This window comes from Pelmatolapia mariae, linkage group LG7 (assembly GCF_036321145.2).
Source record: "Pelmatolapia mariae isolate MD_Pm_ZW linkage group LG7, Pm_UMD_F_2, whole genome shotgun sequence".
In the NCBI taxonomy this organism is placed as follows: domain Eukaryota; kingdom Metazoa; phylum Chordata; class Actinopteri; order Cichliformes; family Cichlidae; genus Pelmatolapia; species Pelmatolapia mariae.
The window spans coordinates 59,805,360-59,827,297 of NC_086233.1; the positions used below are offsets into that span (position 1 = coordinate 59,805,360).

General features: G+C 37.9%; 1 long non-coding RNA gene across 1 annotated transcript; it reads right to left on the minus strand.

The window, feature by feature from the left end:
• Window positions 1-469: 469 nt before the first annotated feature.
• On the minus strand, window positions 470-15,338 carry LOC134631870 (uncharacterized). The gene is made up of 3 exons (XR_010094418.1): window positions 15,136-15,338; window positions 679-700; window positions 470-546 (listed from the first exon to the last, which is right to left on the minus strand). It is a non-coding gene; the product is annotated as an uncharacterized LOC134631870 (long non-coding RNA).
• Window positions 15,339-21,938: the final 6,600 nt, after the last annotated feature.

The following is a 21,938-nucleotide window of genomic DNA, read 5'->3' on the forward strand; positions in this document are numbered from 1 at the left end:
ACTGCAGTGACAGTTACTTCATACTGGACACCAGCAGTCAGGTTAGTAATGTTATAAAACGTCTCACTGTAGTTTACAGAGAAGTTCTTTCCTCCACCTGTCCACTGTACTTTATAGAAGGAGCTGATTCCCACTGGTTTAGTCCAGCTCACAAACATAGACGATGTTGTGACATTAATGACTGTTAAACTGACAGTTTCTGGCTCTTTGAATTAGAGATACGTCAACAGGAAAAGAATCAGTTCATCATATTCTCATTATTGGCTATAAAAGAATATTAACATTACTGTCATCCAACTCACAGAATCATTGGTGTATATATTTAGGAAAAATAAAATGACTTACTTGTTGTTATTTGTGACACATTGCAGGACCCTGAACAGTTTAAGACAATTTGATAGACAGCTCCAGGAATCAGACCAGTTATTAAACCATTTCCAGACGTATTATTGCCAACTGTTAAGCTGCAGTTTGGGTCAAGTTGAAAGTTGACATTTGCTGTTGTTGTGGTGGTTGTTATATTTAATGTTTCTGTTGCACAATTTGCTAAAAAAGAAGAACAAGAAAAACAAGACATTCAAGAAAACAGTGAGAAATTCACAAAACTTCAGTTTTGAGCTATAAAAAGTCAAAATATCAGACAGAGAGCACATGAATAAATGAGGAACCAGTACTTACAGATATTTTGTGCTTGGGAGCTCTGCAGAGATTAACACAGAAAACAAACAAGGTAAATCATTTTTGCACCAGCAGAGGTCAGCATTTAGTTTTGAAAAAATTCAAAGCATCAAAACCAACCAGCTGTTCAATGTCACAGGGCACTGCTGAAATTCAAAGCTGGATATGTATGCAGGATGTTTTTGTTCCTTCTGCGTGAACGGAGAGGGAACCTGCTATCAGGTCAATCCAGCCAAAACATGACTTGACCTGATGGCAGCGTCAAGCAGTTTCTCTTTATACTGGCCAAAAATCCTTGCAAATCACACTGATGTGGGGACTCAGGCTCCCATACAATCTGTATCGCTATATAAGAATTAATTCATTTGTACATTTTCCCACACATAATGTGTAAGTGTTCAGTAACCAGAAATTAAATTACAAACCTCAAAATGTTCACACACAGATTTGTTTAGGTATCACATTTTCTATTTTGATGGTTAAAAAAACACACAAAAGCTCAGTAGCGTGTGATAAAGTTTCACTGTAACAGCTGAAAAGAACACGTTTTTGTGGTAGTTAGTACAAACAAGGAAGTAGACTTCTCTAATAACTAACCATCTGTAATCCTTCAACAGCCTTGAAGGTACGAATAAATGTGGGGAACTGCTGTTATGAATATTGTTCTTCCTCCTCCTTGGATTTCATGATGATATCTGATTTCTCAGACTTCAAAGGGATAAAGTAAAGCTGATCACAGCATACATAAATACAACGTGCACTGCAGCTTTGTATTTCATCTATATTCTGTTATCGGGCCCAAATACCAAGCTTTGATTCCACATTACTTATTAGCCAAAATTTAAATAGCTCACAGTCACTTGCTGATATGTTACCTTTCAAACTGTTTCCCACTCAGCTAAATATTAAACTCATGGCATCATAGCTCAAACCTGCATCATTTTCTCCCTCACAAGCCTCACAGATATGGCCAATTATTAACTTCTAACAATGGCGGAACAGACCTTACAGCACAATGTTTTAGTGTTCAGTTTAGCAAGTTTTTCAGTCAACTAGTGACAATTTTGGAAGCCATAATGCATGAAATTATATTGTTTTAACCTAGTTATGAACTACAGTACTAAACTTACTAATTTAAACATACAGATGCAGAAAGCAGAGAAAATTGTTTTATATTATTCAGTTAAAGAGGCTTTAGATTTGTTTTTTGTGTTTGTTGTCTGTTTATTTGGTTTGATTTGTGAATATATCGTTCTTGACTCCACAATGAACCTATTTGCTTTTAAGTTTTCTTTCACTATGCGACTATTTACCCTGCAAAAAAACCACAACCGTTTCTTTCTGTTTTCACAGATCGTGACCCTTTTTTACATTCAGTCCAATAATGAGCACAGCTGTATAGGTCTTGTGATCTTTGGTTCTTGGTCACTTGAACAACTTAAAATGCTGACTGACTCCAAACTTGATTATTTGAGAATGAAATGGCCTGATAAAACACACAGAAGAAAATTGAAACTACTCATTTCCAAGTTCCAGATACTCAGTAAAATGCTGGCAAAATGCTACATGTTTTACAGAACAATTTAAAACCAGACAGACTTAACCAGAGAGACTTTATTAATCCCAGAGGGAAATCGTCACAAAGATAAACACATTCTAAAGACATATAACCTGATCACAGGTCTTTCTTTAAACTACAAGCTTTGTTCGCCGATCATACACACATTTATACAAACACTTTTCTAAACCTAAGCAGCTTGTCTAACATTCACGCACAAACTCACACCCCGATAGATGCATTAGAGGCAACTCAGGCTCAGAATAAGGTTCTTTCATAATTGTAAACGACAGTCATAGTCGCTGCAAATCATTTCAGCAAGTATTTTATTGCATCTGCCACAGAATTATGAGGTGAATCTTTGTGGTTTTATGATATGATATTTTGTGATAGTAAAGGTTTGTTAAAAATATTTACTAACTGTAGCTTAAAGTCACAAAAGTACATTTATAGTAGCAAAGTGGGTAACTAAAAAAATGATTAGCTCACAAACAAACTGAGAGGCAAATGACAGTTTAGCGTTTGACTGTCTGTCTCTTCAACATGCAATGATATTTCTTTACTACCTATCATCTAAATTATAAATGCATCTGTGTATTTCCTTATTTATTCAAAAAAGCAGTTGTGCCATAAAACTGATAAACATTCTTGTAAATGTTTATCATATAACACAAGATAAATATTTAGGTTTTATTTTAGAAAAGAAATCACATTAAACAAATGGGTTAACGTACACAAATTCAGTGACTGTTACAACATTAAAACCAATCAAATCCCTTTATATTTAAAATTCCAAATCCCTTTGTGATACCATGACATTTTCATCCTTGTGGTATTCTTGGTAAATAAAATATTTTAAGTTTGGAGAACTCACTTCTCAAATATTATACAGTGGCTTGCAAAAGTATTCGGCCCCCTTGAACTTTTCCACTTTTTGTCACAAAGCAGGCTTAGGCTACAAAAAGATTTCCCAAGCCTTGAACATCCCACGGAGCACTGTTCAAGCCATCATTCAGAAATGGAAGGAGTATGGCACAACTGTAAACCTACCAAGACAAGGCCGTCCACCTAAACTCACAGGCCGAACAAGGAGAGCGCTGATCAGAAATGCAGCCAAGAGGCTCATGGTGACTCTGGACGAGCTGCAGAGATCTACAGCTCAGGTGGGGGAATCTGTCCATAGGACAACTATTAGTCGTGCACTGCACAAAGTTGGCCTTTATGGAAGAGTGGCAAGAAGAAAGCCATTGTTAACAGAAAACCATAAGAAGTCCCGTTTGCAGTTTGCCACAAGCCATGTGGGGGACACAGCAAACATGTGGAAGAAGGTGCTCTGGTCAGATGAGACCAAAATGGAACTTTTTGGCCAAAATGCAAAACGCTATGTGTGGCGGAAAACTAACACTGCACATCACTCTGAACACACCATCCCCACTGTCAAATATGGTGGTGGCAGCATCATGCTCTGGGGGTGCTTCTCTTCAGCAGGGACAGGGACGCTGGTCAGAGTTGATGGGAAGATGGATGGAGCCAAATACAGGGCAATCTTGGAAGAAAACCTCTTGGAGTCTGCAAAAGACTTGAGACTGGGGCGGAGGTTCACCTTCCAGCAGGACAACAACCCTAAACATAAAGCCAGGGCAACAATGGAATGGTTTAAAACAAAACATATCCATGTGTTAGAATGGCCCAGTCAAAGTCCAGATCTAAATCCAATCGAGAATCTGTGGCAAGATCTGAAAACTGCTGTTCACAAACGCTGTCCATCTAATCTGACTGAGCTGGAGCTGTTTTGCAAAGAAGAATGGGCAAGGATTTCAGTCTGTAGATGTGCAAAGCTGGTAGAGACATACCCTAAAAGACTGGCAGCTGGAATTGCAGCAAAAGGTGGTTCTACAAAGTATTGACTCAGGGGGCTAAATAATTATGCACACCCCACTTTGCAGTTATTTATTTGTAAAAAAATGTTTGGAATCATGTATGATTTTTATTCCACTTCTCACGTGTACACCACTTTGTATTTGTCTTTCACGTGGAATTCCAATAAAATTGATTCATGTTTGTGGCTGTAATGTGACAGAACGTGGAAAAGTTCAAGGGGGCCGAATACTTTTGCAAGCCACTGTAAACAATGTGTTAGTTGCAAATTGTTCCGAATATTGCACCTTCTGAAAAACTTTATTCAGCTTTGCTGACCACCAGATATGTTGAGACTAATTTGCATTGTTGCAAAATTATTAATATTAATATTTTAAACATTTTCTGTCTTGACTATGTCCATCAGACTCAGTCAGTCCTCAGTGTCAAAAGTTGTATTTTACATTCTCATAAATTGCTAGTTAAGTGCACATTTTTATTTTATAAGCCACAACTTCATATATACTTCTCTCTTTCTTAAATTTATAAATATTGAATCATAGTATGCTAATAATGTAACAGAATGGGTCTAACAATTGAAAATCATCAGACTGGGAATCTTAGAAAAACCCATCCCAGTTTTGGTGTCGCCCCATTCACCTGCCGATGCACGTCAGCAACCCTCCCATTAATGTTTCCTTTTCTATTCACAGTGACCCTGCCCTTTTTCAGTCCTCTCTGCTAGTGTTCTTGTTTTTAAGAACAAAGGTTTCACACACTGACGTCAAAGTTTAAGGTTTCAAAAGCCTCACGATCAGATGGAGGGTGTTAACGTATAATTAAAGCTACTTTTGGCTGCTCCCTCATTCACAAAGGGTCGCCACATGTGGATGTTTGATTTTTATGCCAGATGGCCTTCCGACACAACCTAAAAAGGATTTGCGTCTCCCCCCAGGATCTAATATATAATCATTCAGTAAAGTCTGACTTGTCTGGTGTTCTTTTATTTATTTTATTATTTACAATGCTCAGTAAACAATATTTTAAAGCTGCAACTATTTTCTTTTTGACCTAAACCCAAAGACTAACTACCCAACCAACCACTACACTATGTCATGTAGTGTGATATGAAAACTCAAGTAAACTGGGTGGATTTTGCACCTTAACAGGAAGAACAGCATGTATGAGGAAGTATATATATATATGTGCGTGACTACACTTCTGCAGTTTCTGCCTAACAGGACAAACACTCTGAGAGAGCATTAATGTTTCAAGCATCACTAATTTAGTGACATTTTTCCACCACAGATAGTTTGTTAGTAATGGAAAAGCATTCCACACTATGCTAATGTTGGGGTTGGGTTTGGACAACCTGTTTGAAATCCTATTTTCTACATTTGATAGCCTACAGCTATCATATGTAGGTTATGGCGTTGTTATTGAAATTTAAACAATGCACCTCTTTTGGAAAAGAGGTGAAATGTCTTCAAGCAACTTCAAGAAGTCCAGACGCTTTTCTTTCCAAGCTCTTTAGATAAACAGTGATCTTGTGCCAATACTGAGAGTTTTTTTGTCTTTTAACTTTGTATCTTTCTGTACAATTACCATGACTATAAGTTTATACTGAAATGTTTCTTTTCCTGCCATACTACATGTTAGGACGCCATGAAGAATCTCTAAAGTCTGTATTCTCTGGATATATTTCATAATGCCACTGGGGGTCACCAAAGTTACACATTAACAGATCGCCTTAAAAATGATCTTAGAATAAATTTGAGTTTAAACTATAATGTGTTGATGCCAACTATAATGTGAACACTGTGCTTCTGTTAGCTTTTACTTTTATTTCAGGTTTGTGGTTCAAGGACCTGAAGGCTTCAGAGGGGCTTTTAATAGATTTAGGGGTCCTAGAGGAACCCTTTTGAGGGAGGAGGTGTTACGTCCCGCTGCAGCCCCTATTCATCTTAATGTGTTCAGCTGGTGCTAATTGGCCACACCCAATCAGGTGTGGATAAAACCACCTGAGGCAAGCTTCCAGAGAGCTCACTTGTCTTTGCCTGGGTGGTACCAGCTATTTTAGCCAACCTGGTAGTCCATTTTAAGAAAAAACCTCTTCTCACCTACACTCTGGTATTCATCTCCTTTTTTATGTTGCGGCTTTTGAGCCGGGTCGTAACAGAGCTCATATAAAAAACCAAGTTTTTAATGTTAGTAACCCAAAAAAGTTTACTTTTAAAAAACACATGGAAGAGAAGGAAGAGACCCTTAAGAAAATGGAACATGTAGAGTTTTATAATAGTGGGTGAAAGCCCTTCAGCTGTTTTAGATGGACACCAGAAATGCTACAAATAGGACTTTGCGGTAATACCAAAATTAATAATTACTTTTTAAAAGGCAGTTTGTACTTTGAAATATGTTTTCAATGCCCTGGTATAGTAAGTAAATTTAGTAAACACATGTTAAACTGTGTTAAGTAAAACAAAAACGAAAAACTGAACTTCTTCCAGCATCAGAAGAATATGGTAAAGGTCACATACCATTGTGTAAGAGCTGCATCTTAATACTATGACAATCTCACATTTTCATGCAAAGCTGACCTCGGGGGATGTGACTTTTCTAAGCTATGACTCCCTGGAGTTGTATTTCCCTTGGCCCTCTTCCTAAGAATCACTTATTTTCTCTTGAGTAAATAAACAAAGCATCGTCTTAAGCCATTATGCCTTGACACTGACTCAGAGAGCAAAAATAACTAAAGCTCCAAGTCCCGTTTGGGAAATAGTGCTCTAGAAATGGTTCATTTTCCTTTTGAATCCACAGCGACTCCACCCATCTCAGGTTTGTGTTTCATTATTGGTATTATTTGTGGCTCTTCTATGTGAAAAGTGTTAGAGAACTGTTGTGCAGAAACAGTAAATTTGAAAGTCTTTTATTCTACTCATATTACATTTGATGGGTGTTTTTAAACAACTCCAGTGCGACGACAGACTGCTGTTTGAAACCATCTTCAGTTTCTTCTTGTAGGTCTCCATGTGGCACATACTTTCTGAGCCAATGACCCTTTTACCATGTACACTATCTAGGCCCTTTGACTGGGCCGTTCTGCAGGAGGAGGAGGAAATGGCTGTACTGACCACTGTGTAAACATTACATCACCCCTAAACACGCCCTACCACTTTCTGATTCCTTATGATTCCTTGTACCTCCTGATAATGTCCCAGTTCCTTCCTGCATAATAAGAAATCACCTCTAAAGCTGTTTGTTCAAGAATCAGCCTTTTAACACTATACGCTCATAATACTTTACTACTTTACATAATACTGCACAATACTTTGTTTCTACTTCTCAAATTACACAAACTATTAAAAATGGGTCTTGTGCCCTTGCTGACCTGCTGAGTGGAGAAAGTAGATTCCTCTCCAGCTGTAAATTCTGCAAAATCACGTTATCTGACTCTAACGATTATGTGTGCAGGTCTGTGTGTGTTGAAGATTAGTAAAACAAAACACCTATGGTGTTTTGATTGACAAGGAACAAATTAAATATTGATAGTTTCCTCTGATTTTGCTCCTTCTCTGTTTGACCTTTTCCACTCTTGTGTTTTATCAGTTTTTTAGAAAGTGATCCTTCACTTTATTCTTTCTTTTAAAATTCTTTTTTCTTCATTTGATATCTCCTGTCCTTAACTGTATTATTATTTATCACAGGCAGGGGTACGCTAACTTCTTGGTACTTAACACATGCTCTGATCATGTAGTCCTAACAGTATGTGTGAGTTAAGACTTACTATAGAGTAAGTAAGCCAAGCAATGCTTGCCCTATTATATTAAAAAATGGACACAAATTAAAACCTACCTTAAACTGATCTCTTTCTGAATTCTGTCCCATAAAAGCCGTCCAATCTCATGATTACAGCCAGTGAATAAATCACTTTGACCTGTTGACCACAATTGGCAATTGTCTCAGGAAGCTCGTCTGACTCTGCCTGACAAAAACCCATTGGATTATCTATGGTACAAAAAAGGGACAAAAATCTCCTGGTGAAAGCAGATGATCCTTTAAACCACAAAGAAAAGATTGAATCTTGAAAGAATTATGCGAAGCAAAGAATTTGTGTCCACTACAGTAAGGCTTCTTTGACGACACCATCTCCACCATGTAATGTTATATAAATATATTGTGGTCATTTCATATAATTCTGTGAGATCAGAAGTTGTCTTTATCCCAGAGTGTAAAATAATATGTGGGTAATACTTGAATCTTCTTCTTATGTGACAGAGCTTGACCTGTAGCTCCCAATACCTTCCTTTGTTGTGTCTGGTAAGGCGAGACAAAGTGCATCCATTTACCATTGTTATTGATTAATAGGTTTGAGTGTGATCTGGTATTTCCTATTATAGCACCTCTTAACCTGAACCTGAGTAGAGGTCTGATTATCCAGAGTAATTTAAAACCTCTGTGTATATAGTGTGTTAGTGGATTGTGATATATTAGCAGTTTTTTTGTGATACAAACATTAAAGTTCAGCATGACGTGGACAAGTTTTGTTCAAGCTGCTATTTTTCTCTAGCAATAAGTTGGCAGATTGTTCTCTATTTAAAAGGTCATTGCCTGCATATGAGTGACCTGCTCATTGTTTCTGTTCTAATGTAACTTCCTGAGCCCACCCAGAGATGCCTGATAACACATTTAGACCATATTAAGGGAGGTCAAGCATTAGGCTTTACTTCATACCTACAGCTTGTTTAGTCAAGCAAAAATCTAGAGCCACGGCACAATAGCCAATAAATCAAAACTTTACCGTGTCTACTTAAAACCAGAGCACTGCTGTTGCCAAAACATCACTTACTTGCGTCAACTAATAGCTTTGTCAAAAGTCAAAGTCAGCTTTATTGTCAATTGTCATACACAGGAATTTGACATTGCAATGCTGCCATGGCCCTCAGTGTACACTAAAACAATATAAAGATTAAAAAGTTAAAAAATTAAGTGATATGTTAAACTTTTATTTTCCATCCTTGGGATACATATTTTGCAATCACCATAAAAATCATTCAGATTATCATCATACATACGAGTGACTAATTTTGCCTGCTAACCCTGAACGTTTGCTGTTAATTCAGCAAAGCTGTAAGTTCACCAACATCCAAAGCACAACTTTAATGATCAACACTGCTCTTCTGTAAGACTGCGAGACACTTCATTTAACCCTATATAAAACCACAAGTTAAACGTTTATAATATAAATCATGATCCATCAAATTTCGTTGATATAAATAAAGAACAAATGTAACATGTTATAGCTCATCTCAAGGGAAGAGATAAAGGAGTGCAACATAACCACACTACTTGCATAATAATATAAAGTGAGATATCATATCATGTGGGAACTACGCCCACAACATAGCTCAACAAGTAACAACATCTGATGCGCTGCTTATTCTATTGTTTTCCCACATAACTATGATCCTTTTAGACAATATAGGACGATGAATCATAAAATAATGCTGAATGCTGTTTCTAAAATTAGCTGCCGTCTTTTGCTATCAGTGTTGTTGGTCTCCAGGTACCAGCCTCCCACACCGCTGTTTAGCCGCTACTATCAGAAGCCACATCAGAATATACGGAAATGAGTTACGTCGCATTTACTGTCCCCAGCACTGTGCTGCCCTCTGCCAAGTGTGGAGCTGCCAGCTGCAGATACCCATCTGAGCACAATGCTCTTACCGTTAGAGCTTCCTCATAATGCAACAGGAGGAAACTATGCATGAATGCATACATACCCACACCCACAGATGCTGGGCACAGAGGGCCAGTGCGTTACACTCATCACACCAGTGTGTGTGACCAGTTTGATATTTGAAATGTGTGAAAGTGAAACATTGGGTGTGAAGCAACGAACGCTTCCTGCGGTTTATTTTATTAGCAAAAGTCTCCTTTTGTGGCTATCACTTAACAAGCCTTTTTAACCTGTTTAATGGGCGACCCAGTCAATACGCGTTTTTATACCAATCTTACCAACAGTAGTTGAGTAACTGACTGACTTATTGAACTCTTTAGAGAATTGTTACCGAAATAGAATATTTAGTTATGTGAGATTATAAATGCTAGACATTTTACCACCCGTGATGCTGATGAACAGCCTTAACTGACTGCCAAACGCAGGCAGCTGTATAGTATTTTGATTTTAATCACTTTTCTGTAAAGACATTATGATGCAAAAATGAAACAACAGCAAAATAATCACATTTTTGTCCTCCGACAGCCTTGTTTAGTTATAACTTGCTCAAATGCCAATGATAAAAAGATAGTTATCTGCTGACAATAAGGCCTTTCAGGCTCGGAGAGGAGCCTGTGTCTCATTTACATGGACGGGGAACTGTGACTCTTTGTAATTCAAATTGTACAAGCTGCACTTCGACTCGCAGTGCTGGCTGAATGCAGATTGTCTGGGGATGTCAATTTGAAACTGGACAGTCTTGATGCAGATGAAGGGGCCTGAGAGTGGGTGGAGGGTGCACCATTCTACAAAGGAGGGTTTGATTTGTGACTTTTGCACTTTAGACCAGTAATGGGACTCAAAACACTGGAAGGCTTTCTAATTTGTATAAAGCCAGCAGGATGCATCAGGAGAAAGAGACTTATCAGACGTTATTGAGTTACCGCACGTCATCAAACGTCACCCACATTTCAGGCATAAGGCTTGCAGCTTGCCGGAAAGGCAGCACTCCTCATGCAATGTCCACAACCAGCCAGTTCTTTTAGAGTGTTAAAAAACACCACATTTCCTTGTTCCAAGACATTTCTAACTAATAGTAATGCCACAATTCTCTGGTAAGCAAGCCAAGAAAGAGAGTGAGAGACGCAGATGCAGGATTGGGGAGGACAAAGAAATGATGCACACAACCATATACCCATGCAAAGTATTATACTTTTCCTGGTTCGTTAATGGATGTGTGCCAGACTGTGACCTCAGATGCAGTCTATATGGAGCACACCACCTAAACCTATTTTGAATCCCTTTTTACTTCCGTTATTTCCGTTATAGTTATAAATAAATTAATAACAAATGATTGCATATTATATATTTTAATGCCCCCCTCCCAAAAAAAATGTCGGCCCATATAATCACAATGCAATAAAGTTTGTTAACACACATACAGCCTGCTTTTACCGAGGCTACCCATAGATATTTCAACATTAGTGGGTTCAGATACCTCATATGGTTCAATCAGTGGTTAAACCAAAACTGATACTAAACATAGCTACGGTGGAAATATTAAGTTCCACTAATGGAAAATATCTGTATGCAAAAAAAGTTACAGGGAAGCACAATATTTCCCCTTTTCTACTTTGCCTTTCCATTCTCTCTTTAGAGGGATTATGTGTCTGAATTTAAATTTTTTTACTGTGACTTTTTGAAATTTAAATTTGTAAACTTTTTTAATTACTCTTTGTGTAATCTGAGTAACTAATATTAATTTTTACCCAGCGCTGCCAGATATGATCATCATTACCACACATTTAATGGAAATTAGTAAAATGTCTAATGAAAACTTTCCACCATTAACATCATATAGTTCATGTAACTGCTGATGGAGACGAGGATGGAGAGAGATGGAGTCTAGTATTTGATTGTGTGGTTATAGTTGTCTAATGTATGTAAACATACTAGCCTCAGTTACATAATCTTAAGAGCCACTACTCAAGTATGTGCATACATACTTTACATTCCCAATATGTAAACATAAACACAGAGACATGGTACAAATGTAACTCATGAAAGCTTTTTTTCCCTTTTAACAATAAATAGATGATAAATAAGGTTAGCAAATAATTAAAATAACTGTCAGCATGTGAGTGGGTGTTGCAATTGTGCAAACAGGTATGTCTGTAGGCTGTAAGCTTTTTGTATGTTTTTTCTTTTATTGTTCATGTAATCACACCTTTTTAAAGGTGTCATACGTAGCATAGGGTTTGACCACACCTTGTGACTTTCAGACCTTTCTTTGCCCATAAACAAGGCCCAAGACACTTCGTCTGTTAGAGGATTCTTAAAACGTTTGTGAACACAGCCCCAAGTTTATACCGCTGTTTCATCAAAAGACCAGGGGCTATATTTGCAAAGCTTTCAAGCAAAAAGGTTAGTCCTAACATTTCTATGAAAGTTAAAGTTAGGACTAAATGTTGGTACAGATAAAAGATATTATAAAAGCATCATAAGAGTAGATACTTAAATAGTAGATACTGTCAAAGTCATTTTATATCGAGGGCCTCATGCAGCTTACTTTGATGTTTAGCGCGCCGGACAAGTGAAACTCCCCTTTCTATCAGATGGTTAATTACACATTAAATCCTTGAGATATCGATATAAAATACCTACAATTTCAAAATTTCATCTCATGTGTTATATTGCTGGGATGAATGAAAGACATCCGTGTTTGGGTTTAAAATGTAAGAAATTAAAGAAAAAGTTCTGCTAACTCATTTCCCAGACTATCCTGTCATTATAAAAACTGATTTATTTTTGTTGTTAAAATACAGCTAAAAATCCACATTTTTAGCCCTCCTTCACATTTTTCAAAGTCATCCACTGGGCCTGATTGGAGTCCTTGCTGGGCCGATTTTGTCCCCTGACCCTTATGCTTCATATGTTCCAGTCAAGTTTAAAAAAAATATACAGAATGGTTAAAATTCTAATATTTATATTTAGATGCTGTACTAAAATGTACTGAGTAAAATGTAAGAAAACTGTTCAAATGGAAGTTGCCAGCAGATGAAGAGAGTCAGACAGAGATTTCGATAAGAAACTTATGTCTTTTTTACATATCTGTGTTGTGGTCATGTATACTGTATAGACTTGCCATAAGAACCACAAGTATGTTTCATAAAAGTGAAAACAAGGGTTGATATTTTAAGTCATGCAAGGATTTTTTTTAAAAGACTAACTTTTGTGATTTTTCAATTTTTTTTTTAAATTAAAAAAAATATATAATTATTATTTTTTTTTATTAAACCAACTGGGGAATCTTCCAGCATCACACCTAAGCTAGGAATTCTTTTCTCTTAGATTTCTTTGTTCTGTGCAGTGAGGAGCACTCTGAGTTTAGCCCCGGAGGTATCAAACGAAACATGTTTTGAGCGAGAATGAGAAGATTTTCGTGTCTCTTATCTTTGGAAAGAATTCCAAATTGAGGCATAGTATTCACAAATATTAAGTTAAACAAGTTTCTGGCCTCAAGAAACTGACAACAAATTTCTAAACTGATGCCCATAGTTAAAGCCTTATGTAGAGTCTGCCTTTCTATACGGAAAACAACTGTATTCGTGTCAGGGTTACATTTGCATGTGTAGCGTGCAGCCAGTGTTCATCTCTGCTCAACCTGTGTACTCAGCAGCACAGAAGCTGACTTAGTTAACAGGTCTCTGTATCTTTACTTCCCCAATGGAAATAATAGATATCATGTAATGTGCTAACAGAACATTTGTGTATTTCAACAGGACACTTCAACAAGCTGCATTTAATAACTAACAGGGGAAAATATTAAGCAGCGGTCATTTCTCATAACTGAATACAAAAACAGGATGATGTTGAGGTTTTAATCAGAACATCTATGTTAAAGTTAAGGTGTTGCCAATATATTGAGTATCTAAAAAATAAATAAATAAAAAGATACTGGTGACTGCTGATGGGAAAAGTGAAAACAGTTGCTATCTTTGGCGTGAAACACACATAATCTATCCACCCATGCTTTTCTAGCCACCTCCTCTTTCAGAAGCACAAAACCATCATGTCACTTCTGCTGATCTGTCCAGTAAAGGGTGTGTGTGTGTGTGTGTGTTTATTTTATTTTCTATTACTTGCTTAGTTACTTACAGACTTAATGGGCTTACAGCTCCACCCTTCAAAAAAAAACCCAATGTGCAAAGGAACAATTTCCGCAGTTTATCAATCTAAATGTGCATCGGCAACAATGTGACAGATAAGCATTTAAAATCTTCCTCCTTCTCAGTATAAAACTTTGCTCTGTTGTCGTTTGATCGGTGCTGACACAGCTCCACATTAATCATTGGTTCCATGTTACTTTACACTGAAAAACGGTGAGGTTCACATATGGAAAGAAGCGAGCCGGGGTGGCAGAGGTATCAGATCAGGTCCTTTGAAGTGAATTAATAGAGTCAGCATCACGGCACCATGGAATAAATATTTACATAAAGAAAGTGCCTTTTCAACAAGCACTGATATTAAACTTGGAATATGCAATACAGCTGTTCAGTTGTCTTCTGATTCTAAACAAAAAAAGTAGTTAAGCCACTTATCACTTATTAGAGATGAACAAGTAACTGGGCGAGTCCCTGGGTCTGTGAAGTGAAGGGGACACTGAGCTGCACCACATTCCTTTCCTGACCCCTTTGTGTTGGCCACACACATCCTCGCATGCCATTCTCAAACTCTCTCATCTTTTCTCCCCCTCTCTCTGAGCAGACTGATCAGTGGGACACGGGACAGGTGGATCTGTGGAAGCTGGATGCCACAGTCTATCCGTTAGTTGAGCCTCTTTTCGGAGGAATGTATTTCAAGGGATTTCAGACTACAGGTCAGGTCACTTGAACAAACAGTTTACCAATAAAGAGAGTGAGTCATTTAGTCTATTTTGGCAATGCATTTTAATATTGCTTCACTGTTAAAACTCTCTAGCTCAAGTCCGGCATATTAATTACCCATCGTCATAATTTTTTATGCAGTTGAAACTTTCAAAGGACCAAGTTTTATTCTGCTATTACATCTTTGTTGGTATCAGCACAAAATTAATGTGTTATAACAGCAGAAATGTTTTCCATAAACTTTCCCTTTAAGCGTGAGGTACACTCCACCGATTCCTGACTTAGGGGATGTATTAGTACCTGCGCAACAGGTGCAGGAACCACCAACTCATGAAAACCGTTCGCATCACCGAAACAGAGCGCACTGCAATAGTTGGGAAAGTGCAATAGTATCGTGTTTAATTTCGCTCATAATGTAAAAAGGATTAAGTTTTTCTTACCTTGAGGAAGGCGCTGAAGACCAGAAGAGTCCACAGAGGGACGCTGAAGCGCAGTAACGGCTTCATGATGCCGCACGCTGGGAGAACAGATTCTAGTGCTTTTTCTACCCGCTGAGCACTTTCATGTCCAAACTTCCCTTTCGCTTGCAAAAAACAACAGAAAACAAACAACGACTGGACTATCTTCTAACACCTGAGTCAAACCGTTGCTACATCAGGAGAGTTTAAAGTGAGAGGAGGAAACTTTTTCCTCTGAATTCACGGGGAGGAGCAGCGGCGAGAGGCGCGTCACTCAGAGAACTAGTCCGCCTCTCTTCAGTTTTTCCTCACTTCAGCTCGAACTACTTCCTCATCAACTAAAAGTCTGCCTTCCCTCTTTCCTCGAAGAAATCCTACATTCTTCCTATAACTTGGCCACGCAGGTCGAAGGAATGCAGGGTCCCGTTTCTAACACGACGGAAATCCCAGTTTCCAAAGCCAATGTTACTGGGAAACATCTCTAATATCACTGGCCTGGTTTCTCCTCTCTAAAACGGTTCAGTCATTTCACAACAAAACAGAGTATTAGGCCAAAGATAAGGAGGACTACAGTCAGAGGGATATTTCATGCCTGAAGACTCGAGACAAAAGAACAGCTTAGTTTAAAGAACTAAAAAAACAACAACAAATAAACCTGCAATTTCAAAACCCTTTTATAATTTAATATATTCACTCATGGCTTGACCTTGTTGTTTTAGACATCTTTGGCCACAAAAGTGACTTTATTTGAATGAGAGCATTGAGTTCTAAATTATTAGCTAACACCACTAATACAGTCTAAGGATGTGCATATAGCCTGCACGTGTGCATCTCAAACACACAGATAGCTGTTAAGGAACATAGAGATGTGAGACAGTTCCATTAATAATACTGAAAAAGACATGGTCAACAGTTCAGTTATTTATAGTCTATACAGATAAAGTCTAAAGTGTCCAACTAGTGGGTCCCACCCACATACTGAGACATACAGTTGTCATGACACAAAATTGAAGACTTCTGGAAGAAAGCTGGAAAATGGCAGTTGGTTGGCGATTCCAACTTACAGTATGCCCACATGTGCAGTAAGTATGTTGCCACTGTGTGTAACACTATTATTACTCACAGTCAAGTAGACATAGGGTGCTTAAATAATCTTTGACTTAATGCATTTTGTTGGTGTTTCAGTCAGGGATGGTTTTCAGAGTAGGAAAGCAATGAAGATAATTATTGTGACATGCCATAAACATCTTTATTTCAGCTGTGAACCTGGGAGCATCAAGATCAACTTTGTCTCCAAATCATTCAGCCTGAGCTGACCCTCTGATAATCTGGTCACTCCCGATGAAAACCTGAGCATCTTCAACCCTTTCACTTTCAGCTCGGCCTCATGTCTTTTTGTCAGCACCATCTCCAAACCATAAACCACATCAGGTCTCATTACCATCTTGTAAACCTCCCCTTTCACTCTTCCTGCTATCTTGCTGTCACAAAACACCCTTGACACTCATCCCCACCCTCTGCACCCTCCCTGCACTCCGGTCTTCATCTCTCTTGTGCCCTGTTCACTGTTTTGGATGGTTCACCCTATCTCATTAGCCTTCACTACCTCTGCTCCATGTAGATTCACTGCTACAAACACTGGAACCAGAGCAAAGGTAATATTCAAAATGAAAACTAAAACAAAGTCAAACCGAAACAGAGAGTCTGAAAATAAAACACTGCAGACAAAACGCAGGATCACGACAAAATAAACATTTTTATCGTCTACCGAAGGACTAAATGGAAGCTCTGGCTGCAGTTATATTTCTGCATGTAATCTCAATTCAAATGAATGATAAAAGAAATAAACTACATGGTATGAATGATAAGGGCCAGTCTTCATGTAAAGCTTATTTATAGCCTATTTTATCAGCTTTGTTTTTCTTGTTAGTGCTGGATGGACAGGAAACAGTTTATAACAGTTTGTGTTTGTGTGTGTGTGTGTGTGTGTGTGTGTGTGTGTGTGTGTGTGTGTGTGTGTGTGTGCGCGCGCGTGCGTGCGTCTGGCTGTAAAACAAAAACAAAAAAACAAGCCTCCTTGTCACACTATTTAGGATGAATAATTCCTAAATAAATAAACATTTAATACTTAATTCTTGAAAATGAAACTCTTTTCAAGTGTAAGTATTGTGTGTAAGTTATGAATATGCACAGAAAACCATATTAAAAAATATAATAGAACAGCTACTTTATTGTAATTCAGAACATACACCGGTTACTGCACATCAAAATGAAATTTCAGGCATGTAACTTCACTGCCCTAAATATACATTTTTAATGTGCCTTGTGCATATATGAATATACATCCTTTATGTTGAGTGCAGACATGTTTACGCATCCTGCGTGTTCATCCCGTGTTGAATTTAAGTACATGTTGCTGTCTTGTGCTTGTTCTGCTCATCTTTTGAGACATTCTCACAAGTGCGTTTTGAACGTTTTTGAATGTGTTGTTTATCACCTTCACACTTTTACATGTTAAAAAAAAAATTCTGTTACTTGTCAGCACTTACTGTGTAACGTTGTAGAAGGTTCTCATATTCTATAGAAATACTGCTAAGTTGCACTTCCTAGAAACAAACTTGGAACACAGAAGAAGACAGAAGTTTAGTTTTGTGAACACCAGGGTGATTGTAGGCCGGAGGCTGGTCGGGTTTTACTGGTTGAAAATAATAATAATGGTAGATTTTTGCTACAACTTAACAACATAATTTAAAATAAATCAATAGTGATGGGCGACAGAAATGTTGCAGCAACTTCCTGTTTGTGTCCCGTCTCTAGAAGGTTCTTCTGAGTGACACAGACTGGCCTGATGTATGACAATGTTGTACAGTGTGTCATAGTTTTATTTGGCACTGAGAGGACATGCAAAGAAAGGTCCCAGCCAACCAGGAGGTTTAAACTACGAACCCTCCGCATGTTGCGTGTTTAGGTTGTTTAAATGCATCATTATGCCAGGAAATGTTGGGTCCTGACATAACAATTCATGTAAATCACATGGTCTCTATATCCCCACCTTGCTATTGACCAAGCATGATAATTTAGAGACCTTAAGCAAAGACCAGCATGAAGTCCTTCTTCACTTTAACAAATGCATTCATAGCTAAGCGAGTAAAACAAAAATATTTTACATGTTAATAGATTTATTTTTAACTAGTACAGATTAACACTCGTTTGTGGATATAAGATAAGAAGCCTGCTCTATAAACACACAAAAAAAGGAAAAAGTTTTCTAAAGTGACACTTTGCCGATGAGGCTTCATGTAAATTGTCTGCTCAATGTTCACTGACTATTTTGTGCACCTTGTTAGTGCTGGGTTAGCTGCTTTAATTCTTCATGCCATAGCTATATCATGCTGCCGCATCTCTAAGGTGCTCTGTTAAATTGAGATCTGGTGACTGTGGAAGTTAGTTGAGTAAAGTGAACTCACTGTCAAAAAACCCCCAGTTTGAGATGGTTTGGGTTTAGTGTACATGTTATGTTATCTTTCTGGAAGCCGCCATTAAAATTGGAGTACACTGTGCTCATAAAGAAACAATACTCAGTTCGGCTGTTGCACTTAAAACAATGATTAGCTGTGCTAAGAGGCCTAAAGTGTGGCAAAAAAAAATATCACTTACACCATTACACCACTAACACTTCTATAAATAATCTAAAAATAACTGTCTCAGAGAGCTCAAACCATCTTCGCCTTCTTACTTTAGGAGTTGAAGGTTTTGGATGTTCTAAAAGTTGTTAGACAAAGTCTCAGTTGTGTCGTTGAAAGGTGGCTTTCATAACACCCCTGTTTCACCATTTTCCTCGGGCCAGCTACATGATACCTCTTAGGCCTTTATGGTGCATGTGAAGAGAACATTCTGAGTTAAAGTGGCATAGCTGGGAGGTCACTTCACAGTTGAAATGTGAATTATGCGTTGTTCAGCGCAAACCTTATTGCATCCTGATGATTAGAACACAGAAGAAGACACAAGGAGGGAATTTGTCTTTTTTCAGTCAACCGTGGTCACAGACTGAAGCTGAGTACAGTCTATGTCATATGTGAGCAACACATAAATCTCCTTTCTAGTACAGGGTTAGAACTCATTACTCAAAAGACAAATTTTCAGTTTTATGTTATTTTAAAGTTGCCAAAATTAGGAAATCCTCATTTTCATTACTCCAGAAAAGCTGGCTAGCCATGAATCGCTCTCATGTGTACGTGTATAATTAACGCCCCTTTAATACTTGTGCTTTTAAAGACGTGCTGTGTTAAGTGGGTGATTTTCTGACCTCTTAGTACACTGGATGCCGAAGCTGCTTTGTGACAGACAGTTTTATACTGGCTGTTAAAAGAGCCCAACTAATGATGTCTAATGGAGATAGAGAAGATGTGAACTGGTCACTGTGACATACTATTCTCAGTGTTGCGTAATGCTCTCAGATTGTTGCAATTTGCATTTTTTAAAGCCGCACCTTCCATATGTTCTTCCTGTAGCCATTACAAATTTAACTAATATGTTTTTTTTCTTTCTAGCCTGCTGCTCTTTTCCTTTTTGTACTCTGTCAGGAGATCAAGACTCAGATGTTTTCTTTTGAGAGATGTTGGTGATAACATTTGGCCACAGGGACAGACCACATGGAATCTTATCTGCATGCATTCATAAAACAGAAACATCCATTAGACTTAAATATCTCAGTCTGAGTGACCTGAAGTCAAAGTGCAGTCGTCAAACATGCAGCGTAACTCTGGTGTAGACTATACTACTATTAGTAGTGCCTTAACTCTGCCGATCATTGCAAACCAGCATGTGCCCGAGTCTTAATATTTTACATTCAACATAATGTGATCTCTATTAATGACACAGAGAGTTGCAGAACATTTGCAAATCATCCTCTAGTTTTTTAATGAAGCACCTTAAGCTTTGTGTGTAAGAATACGCAACTCTTAGTGATGGCATTCTATTATCACCAAAAGGCCTCTCGACTCTTCATCTTCCTGGTCATCATCATTGATTCATGCAACACAGAGTATTCAGGCATCTGATTTTACTAAATACTAACAGAAATTAACTGTTCATTAAAACACTGACATTTTTTTATACAAAAAGATTAGTGTATTATCCCATAAAGACAAGATTTCTTAAAGCAAGTAACAGTTTAAAACAATTAAATTATAGTATTGTATAAAATTATTTAAAAGATATTGTAACAAATGATTATTGGGTTGATGGACTGACATAAATTTGACACCCTTTTAGCTCCTTGATAGATTTAGACACCAAAAATTGTGCAATGTACCAACACCATGTGCAGCAAAACAGTCACAGAGAATGAAGCTGCCACCACCATGCTTGACAGCTGGTACAGCGTTCTTACATTTGAAAGCCTCGCCTTTAGTCCTTCAAACATACATCTTGAAATTGTGTCCAAATAGCTACAGTCTTTGTCCTGTTTGACCATAAAAGTTTCTTGAGGAAGCGTTTGGCTTGTCTATGTGGGAAGCTGCAAATTTCATCTTGAAGGTGTTGATTTTGGAGCAGCTTCTCATTCTAAGGTGTTCCAACTGTTTCTTGGACTTTACTGGTTTCTGAACATCCTGACCAATTTCCTCTTGAGGTGTCTTAGGGTGTAGTTTGTGACTGACCCTGGCAAAGTGGCGACACATCAAAATCATTTATAATTGTGCACAATTGTTTGAACTAAGGGTGTTGGAATCTGCAGCTGTTTAGAAAGTGTATTTCCAATTCTCCTTAGATTTTCAGACTTCATTGGATTTCCCAATTGTTGTGAGTATTGGCCGGTCCTATGAGTGCTCTCAGACAAATCCTTTTTTAATGTTGGTAAAGAGAAACTTCTAGTTGTGGTCAGTTATGATCACTAACAAGAAGTTAACAGGCTTTGTCAGGATAAATGACATTATATAACCTTCATCATCACTTATTTAGATTTTAGATTTAAGTAAGTGTATTTATGCATTTAAGCTTGTATGTATACTTTTGACCCTGTGTAGATTAGAGAAAATCCAACATGAATTCAAACACATGCACATTCATGCCCATGATCAGTGCATGCAAACATCATATATACAGTTGTCACAAACCTGTCTTATTATAACTTAAGCGCATCAGGCTCAGATGGTAAAAAACACCTTCGGTGTTATTTGGAGAGGGCGGCAGCTTCTTAAAATATGGCAGAATTTGATGCTCTGAAAATGAGAAGTGGGTAGAATTACTCAAAGAAGTGTTTCCACTTTGAAAACAAGCAACAAAATCTGCATAAGAATGCCGGAAGAGTGGTATTGCATAAGGCTTATAACTCTCAGCCAGGAGAGTCTCATGTGAGACAATTACTATTTAGAAAGCTTCACGTTCCAGGTTGCCAGGGTGATAGGTCCAAAGTAGATTTTACATGCACTTCTCACCACACGAGATTACTTACCACCTGCTCAATGTTGCATTCTCAATCTGTAAAAACAACTTTGACCCAAAGATAGACACAGGACCTCTGAAACTGCCCTATGGTGTCTGGTATGAACATGAACATGACAATGAGTTCACTGTACTCAAATGGCCTCCACAGTCACCAGATCTTTATCTGCAAGAGCACCTTTGGGTTGTGGTGGAACAGGACATTTGCATCATGGGTATGTAGCCAACAAATCTGCTGCAAATGCGTGATACTATCATGTCAAAATGGACCAAAATCTCTGAGGGATATTTCCAGGACTTCGCTGAATCTATGGCGTGATGAATTAAAGCAGCTTTGAAGA